Here is an 8,013-nt window from a genome sequence, read left to right as displayed (position 1 = left end):
ACGTTTGGCAGTTTTTTCCCCATTCATACACTGTATCTGTCCTGAGGTGTAAGACCATGAGGTATTCTTCTAGTTTTTTTCCCCGTGCTGCATCACTCTGGAACAGTTTACCTGCATCTTGTTTTCCCCTCTACCCCAACCTACCTCAATTCAAGAAGAATGTCAATAGATTCCTCTTTTCTGTCTAATATCTATAATTTTCTTTCCTTTGTGTAGCCCCCACCTCGAGTGGCCTTGTCGGCTTTGTGGCGGGCAAAATCCCATCAAAAGTTACCTTAGTCAGGTGGTGTATTCCTGGTGACAATACGATACTGGAATTCCATTCAGGGGTTGTGAGTTATAATCACAGGTGAATTACAGTGTTGTTATCGGATTGTTATTACAAATCTAGCTGGCTCACAAATGACCCAAAGAGAAGGATAACATTAGTTTGCTTGTCTTTCCTGGTCTAGTTGTGTAGGTCTGCACTTTGTGGTTGACTGCGAATGCCTTCAGGGCAGGTTGGATGAGCACGCCAATGCTTCTTATGTAACACCGTGGTTTCTGCTATCTACGAAGCATGCGAGATATGCACTGGCACACATCACTTGCACTTCTAAACAACACCAAGCTGGTCTTTAACACTCGGAAAATTTTTTGAAACACCCCCACAGGATCAGATGTGTGTTGTGTTGCTGGGAAGGGGCAGGGTGATGGCATAAATAATAAAATAAATCGAAAATGTTAATGGGAGAGAAAGGGGATTTTTGAAGAGCTTGTGGAGAGGGGGAAGAATGGCATGTGGAGGGGAGGGAAAGGCACGCATGTGGCATGAGAAGGCATGGTGGTGGTTTGTGGTACCTGTGAGTGCAATGCAACAAGGCTTTATCAAACCAGCCAGTAAGAGGCATTATGGGGGAATTGAAGGATCAAAAGGTCCATCATTTTTCTTTCCATAAAAAAAAAAAATCCTTCATCGGACTTCGGAAACTGACGGCTCATAGATCGGTGCACAATAAACTGTGATGTCTTGCCAAACATTCCGAATAATGTGTCACAGGTATGAGCAAAATGAATAGCATATAATTACAACAACAACAACATGCATTTTAAGGCCATTTTCCCTGCGAGAGTGGGGGTTAGCCTTGCGGTCCCCATGACAATCTTCTCCATCTTGCCCTATTTTCTGCATCTCTCCTTGTTAACCCCCTTGCCCGCATTTCTTCTTCCACCATCTTTAGCCAAGTCTTTCTCGGTCTTCCCCGTCCTCTCCTTCCTTCTACATTCATTTCCATCACTCTTCTCAACCAGTCACTTTCATCCTTCCTCAACACATGACCAAACCATCTCAACCTGTTCCTCTTCACAGCATCAATCACAGGCTCTATTCCCATAATTTTTCGCAATTCATCATTTGTCTTCCTCTCTCTCAACGATACTCCGCACATCCATCGAACCATTCGCATTTCCACCCTTTCCAACCTTCGTTGCTGCTCTACGTTCATTACCCATGTCTCGCTCCCATAAATCATAACACTTCTCACACATGCAGCATACACCTTTCCCTTCAGCTTCAACGACACTCCCCTCCTCATCAGCACGCCACTCAGTTCCCGAAACTTCTTCCATGCACATCTCACTCTAGCAACCGTTGCCGAGTCTGATCCACCTTCTCCATTCAGCATGTCTCCGAGGTAGCAAAATGTTTTCACACCTTCCAGCTTCACGCCGTCTCCAAGATCCAACTCAACATTTCCTCCATCTGCAGCTCCCTCTGTGCACACCTTACATTTGAATGTAGCTGCCACACTGGTTAATGACCCTCTCAGACCACGACATTTTTGATGAACCCACTCAGCGCACATTGTACATTGAATGGAGTTCACTCCGACACCCTTCCTGCACACAGCACAGGGCCACTTCCCAGTTCTTTCCACCTCACCACATGCTTTACCACTTGCCATCACCTTCGTCTTTCCGATATTCACCTTCAGACCTTTTGTCTCCATACATTCCTTCCACTTGTTCATCTTTTCCTTCAGTCCATCCATACTTTCCGCAATCAACACCAGATCATCTGCATACAACATCTCCCACGGTAAACCCTCCTTTACGTTCTGAGCCAGCACCTCCATCACAGCTACAAATAGTAGTGGACTTGGTACTGACCCCTGATGCACTCCCACCTTCACGTCAAGCTCACCACTGTTCCCGTCCTTACAGCTGTGCGCGCTCTTTTGTACATTGCCATCACTACTCAGATCAACCATTCCTCCACTCCTAACTTCCTCATGCCAATGTCAATACTTTGCGTGGAACCCTATCAAATGCTTTCTCCAGATCAACAAACCCAAGAAACAACTTCTTCCTCTTCTCCATGTACTTCTCCTGCAACTGCCTCACAATAAAAAGCGCGCCTGTCGTTCCTCTTCCTGGCATAAATCCAAACTGCATTTCGTCGATCTTCACTTTCTTCCTTATCCTCCTCCAACACCCTTTCCAATACCTTCATTCCATGCTCCAATAACTATATCGCTCGGTACGAGCCACACTCTAGAGGGTCACCTTTCCCCTTGTGTAGAGGGACGAGGGTACTCGGTTCCCAATCCACTGGAAAGTGGCCTTCTTTCACCACCAGATTACAGATCTCTGTCATTCTCTTCACACCCCAACTTCCTGCTGCCTTCAACATATCTCCCACAACTCCCGTCGGCCCTCCCGCTTTTCTACTCTTCATTGCTTTTATCGCTTCCTCAACTTCCTTCTCAGTTATCTTCTCTGCCGGTCCTAAAACTGGGTTACTCTCTATGTTGCCATCCCATTCATTCTCTGTATTCAATAGCATTTCCATATATCTTTTCCATCTTCCTTTAATTCCATCTGGGTCCACAACGATTTGTCCCACTTCATCCTTCAAGCAACTCACCCCCATCACATCACACCTCTCGCTATCTGCTTTGCAATCCTGAATACTGCTCTCTGACCCTCTTCCGAATCCAAGCGTTCTCCGAACATTTTCCTACATGCCTCCTGTGCCTTTGCTACCTCTTTCTTTGCAGCCTTCTTGGCTGCCTTATAACTTTCATGCTCTGCTGTTTCTGCTCCCGTACCCTTCGCCTTCTGCCACTCCTTGAACTTCTTCACGGCTGCGGGGGCCCCGTCAGCACCACGCCACGTTTGCCCGGTCAGCACCACACCACGTTTGCCCGGTCAGCACCACATCAGCCCAGTCAGCACCACACCACGTTTGCCCGGTCAGCACCACGGCGGCCCGGTCAGCACAACACCCTTGGAATAGCATATAATTAGTTGTACAGAAAACATCTATGAAGTAACATGGCGGTGTAGTAAGATGGCGTTACGTATGGGACATCATTACGGTGTTACGCTGTTATGTTGTTCAAGTAACATCAGCGAAGTGACGTGTTCAATGCCAGCACAAAACGAACGTGGCAGAACGTTCGACTTACCCGCTCGCTCGTACGTAATAAATAGATACTTGCAGATTTGGTTAATATTGGTTTTGTTCACCAAAAGTTCACAGAAGACAGTGTAAATCTCACTGAAGTGATATATTTTATGACAAACAAAAAATGTTTATAATTGTTGAACAATGCAAGGTGATGCTTCCAATAGTTGCATCCCAATATATCAAATACATGGATATGGGTTCAGCCACTGTTTGTACTCTACTGTATAAAAGGAGGGTCATTGGGGTCTGATTGGTGAACCATCTTATTGTTTTTACTCATAGATAAGTGCCAACACTCCTGGAACTCTTCGTGTCAATAGAAGTCTGAATGCTTTATTACCATCTGAAGAGGTGAAAGAAGGTACATTCTCAAGTTATTCAGTTATCTTTGTAACGTTTAACCTCCATCTGCTGCAGAGCCTCACGAAGAACAGAAAACATTGGATATCCTGACTTTTTGTTGTTGTTGTGAAGTTCCAACATTGATCTTGAGCAATCTTGGTGAAAGTGGTGAGAAACTTTTAACCACCATCTCAGATCATCCCCAGTCCAGAACCATTATCTTTTCTGTCCTCGTTACCTGCCTCCCCCCGCACTTCCTCCAATCCCTCCTTTCAAATTTCCAGTTTTCCTTTCTTGGAGTTTCCTTCTGTATCCATCTTGTCAACCACATGCATCCTCTTCTTCCCCTCATTTCTCCCCACAACCATTGTTTGTCTGTCTCCCTCTATATTGGCCTAAAACTCTGCTGTTAGTGCCCCACCCCACCACTCCTGTTCCTTGTGCGTCCTGATCCGTTTTGTGTACTCGCCCTTCCACGAGCCTCGACTATGTGTACAAACGGTCAGGACACCACTGGTGGTGGGTGAAATTGTGGCTGAACGCAACGTTATTTGAATACTAGCAAGTTGCCCGTGCCCGCACGGGATTATAGACGAGGTCGGGATGGAGGCGGCAAAAACGTAAATGGCGTCTTCTGTCATCGAGCCGGCAAACTGGGAGCAACAATTCACATTTATTGCCACATCTGATGCAATTGAAAAGATATAATGGCAGCGCAGTGCTACAATTGAAACAGTTTGTTCGATCTTTGTAACTTTTTGATGCCTTGGGTCCGCAATAAAAAAATTTAATGTCTCATTAATGACCTTCAGGGGCATGTATCCTCAGGGGCATGTACCTTCAGGGCAGGGGCCTGCTCCTCAGTCTGGTCTACATGCGATGTTGGTCCACCATGTGTTTGGCTCGTAACACCCTTACGGTATCGAGGCGTAAAATGCTACAAAATCCCCGACGCTAGATAGGAAAAAATAATAATAATAATAAGTTGTAAGATAGGAAAAAAAAGAGCATAGTTGTATGGTTGACATTTTAAAAAGTACCACCCTTGTGAAATTGAAAAATCATTGTGATCTCCAGATTACTTTTGGTATTCTAACTCGAGGCTCTCATAAGAGCGAGCACATATAACGTATAATAAAGAGAGCAGGAGACGATAGGGGGAGAGAGAGGGAAGCACAACAACAGTCGAGGACAGAGACATCGGGAGATCTGTGGAAGGGAGAGGGCTGGGGAGGGGTACACGGGATAAACACGATGGACATCACAAGGACTTTCAGGAAAGAAAACAGAATTTGAAAAAGGTGGATTTGCGGTGTATTAACAGGGGTAGAAAATATCATGGTTTTGGGTGGGGGAAGATAAGAGATGGTGGTGAACAGCCGTTTTAAAGACCTGGAGGGAGGAGAGGGATTGAAGAGAGTGAGGGAGTTTGTTCCAGAGGCGGGAGTAAAGAGGAATGAAAGAGTGAAGGTGAGCAGAGAGCCTAGATTTTGCCATTTAACCATAAGAGGGTTGCTGGCAGATCTTGTGCGACCTGAAGGAATATTTGGGGGACAGAGCACAGAGAGAGCTGGGGGAGCAAGGCCGGAGAGGAGTCGGTGGAAGACAGAAAGACCACCAATCTGCCTGCGGTGAAAGGCCCTCAGAGTTAGCTTCATTACGGGAGATTCCAATGATTCTGAAAGCTTTGGTTTCAACAGCGTGAAGACGAGCTGGGTGTGAGGCAGGAGCACCGGCCCAGAGGGGGGAACAGTATTCCATTGAGCTGCGGATGAAAGCCTTGTATGTGGTGAGGAGCTCAGGTGTGCCGAGGAAGGACTTCGCACGACGGAGGATGCCCAGTCGGTGACTGGCTTTGGAGGCCAGCTTGGAAATGTGGTTTTCCCAGGAAAGATCATGGCAGATAGTGAGACCCAAAAGCTTGAGCGACAGAACTTCTTGGAGAGGATTGTTGAGAAAGTAGATGGGAGGGTTGTCCAGTCGGTCTTTTCGGAGAGACATCGTAAGAGTGTGAGATTTGTCAGGATTGAAAGACATGTTCCACTTGTTTGACCAGTCTGTGATTTTGTCCAGGTCTTCAGAGAGTGAGGAGGCTGCAGACTGCCGATCTGAGGGATGAGGAATGGAGCGGCAGAGAGTAGAGTCATCAGCAGAGAGATACAGAGGATTCTGAGATCATTTATGAAAACCATTTGTAATCAACATAAATTATATTTTTAAGAAAATCTTGCAATGTACAGCAAGTCAAATACTTTCACCCAAATGTTGTTTTCTTGATTTCTCCGAACATTGACTTTTGCAATCTGGAGCATAGTCATGCCAATAATTATTTTTTTTTGCCTCTGCTGATGTAAGTCGCCAGAAGCATTACATTATGTTTTTGGGTTTTCTGTCCGGTTGTCCTGCATATGTCCGTGATAGGTTTTAGTTACCGCGATAACTTGAGAATGGCTAAAGGGATTTAAATCTAAATTAGATCAAGTATGTACGATGCTTTAAAGATGAACTGATGAGATTTTGAAATCTCAGGTGAAAATCCTGAGATTTCAGGTGAAAATCCTGAGATTTCAGGTGAAACCCCTGAGATTTCAGGTGAAAATCCTGTTACCGCGATAACTTATGAACCAGCAATGGGATTTTGGCCAAAGTTGGTCCAGATACGTAATGTGATACAAAGATGAACGGACTTTATTTTGGGGTCAAGAGGTCAAAGGTCAGTCTGTAATAACTTTTCATTACCGCGATAACTTTAGAACGGCTGAAGGGAATCAAGTCAAACTTGGTACCAGTATATGTAATGATGCAAAGATGAACCAATTCGATTATGGGGTGAAGTTCAAAGGTCAAAGGTAATGATAGGTAAAAATTCTGTCACTGCACTAACATGTGAACCAGTGATGTGATTTTCACCAAACTTGGTGTTCGTATATATTATGATACAAATATGAACTGATTAGATTTAGGCACCAAAAGTCATGTCAGGTAAAAATGTGGTACTTGAGACCAGCTGAAGAGATTTTAATCAAACTTGGTACAAGTTTGTATGATGATGTAATAATGTGGGCAGAGACATCGAAGAGTGGCGCTCAAGTTGTTTTTCCATTTTCAGGCACATTCACCATCATCATCATATACATATTCTCCGCCAATCTGTCCCTCTGTCTGTCCGTTCAGGGCGGGGTTTCAAAATCAAATCACCGCCATTTTCCTTGCTCTGTATATGTCTGGGGTTTCAGAGGCCTTTTTTTGGCTAGCTCTCAAACTGGTCAATCTTAACTCTAACCTGACATCCGTTCGCTAAGATGGTTTAAGACTCGGTTGCAAAAAAACAGGAAGAAAATTGGACAAAAGTTGGCATGTCTCGACAAAAATGCATTTTAAGTGACGATAGGCCTATTTTCAATCTCAGGGTTGTAATGCAAGTCCATTCAGACTCCCTCACGACTTCATCTTAACTCTATTCGACATATAATTTCAATTTTCATAGTCGCTAATGTGGTTTAAGACTTGGTTGCAAAAAAAACGGAAAGAAAATTAGGCGAATATTGATGTTATAACAGGGAAATGCATTTTAATAGCCGTTTCTCGTTTGGTGTGATGCGAGTAGAGGGGAGAGGAGAGTGAGAGGGGGGAGAGGTGAATGGGTGGGGGAGAAGATGGAGAGGTAGGGGAGAGGGGAAGTGGGGGGGGGGGGAGAGAGTAAGTGGGGGGGGGGGGGGAGAAGAAGCGGGGGGGGGGGGGAGAGGGGAAGGGAGGGAGGGGAAGTGGGGGGTGGGGGGAAGAGTAGGGAGGTAGGAGAGGGACAGAGTGAGGGGAAGAAGTGGGAGTGGAGAGACGGTGAGGAGAGGAGTTGAGGTCTTGAAGTAGCATTTTACATTACGTCGAAGTTCCATGGGTCTCTGCTGGTATGTTTATATTGCTCCAATCGACCGGATGGAAACCAGGCTAAGTGAGATGACTAGGCCAAACAGGACAGCTTGGTTAGCATTTCTGTAGGGAGCAGCTAAAAGTGCTCAGTTGGAGGTCTAATGTAATGCGTGTGATGATATTTCTGTCATGTACATCAAAAGCATGAACATGTCATGTATGAGACAAGTTAACGTACACATACAAATCCCTAACATTATAGTTCATAGCCTCATCTCTTGGAATATCGCCGAGTTGCTTCAGAGTAGTCAACCACGTTTAAATGTCCGACTACCATTGTTCCGGGTTTATCC

Source organism: Myxine glutinosa, chromosome 4 (genome assembly GCF_964187855.1).
Source record: "Myxine glutinosa chromosome 4, kmMyxGlut1.1, whole genome shotgun sequence".
Classification (NCBI taxonomy): domain Eukaryota; kingdom Metazoa; phylum Chordata; class Myxini; order Myxiniformes; family Myxinidae; genus Myxine; species Myxine glutinosa.
This window is presented reverse-complemented; position numbering follows the sequence as displayed.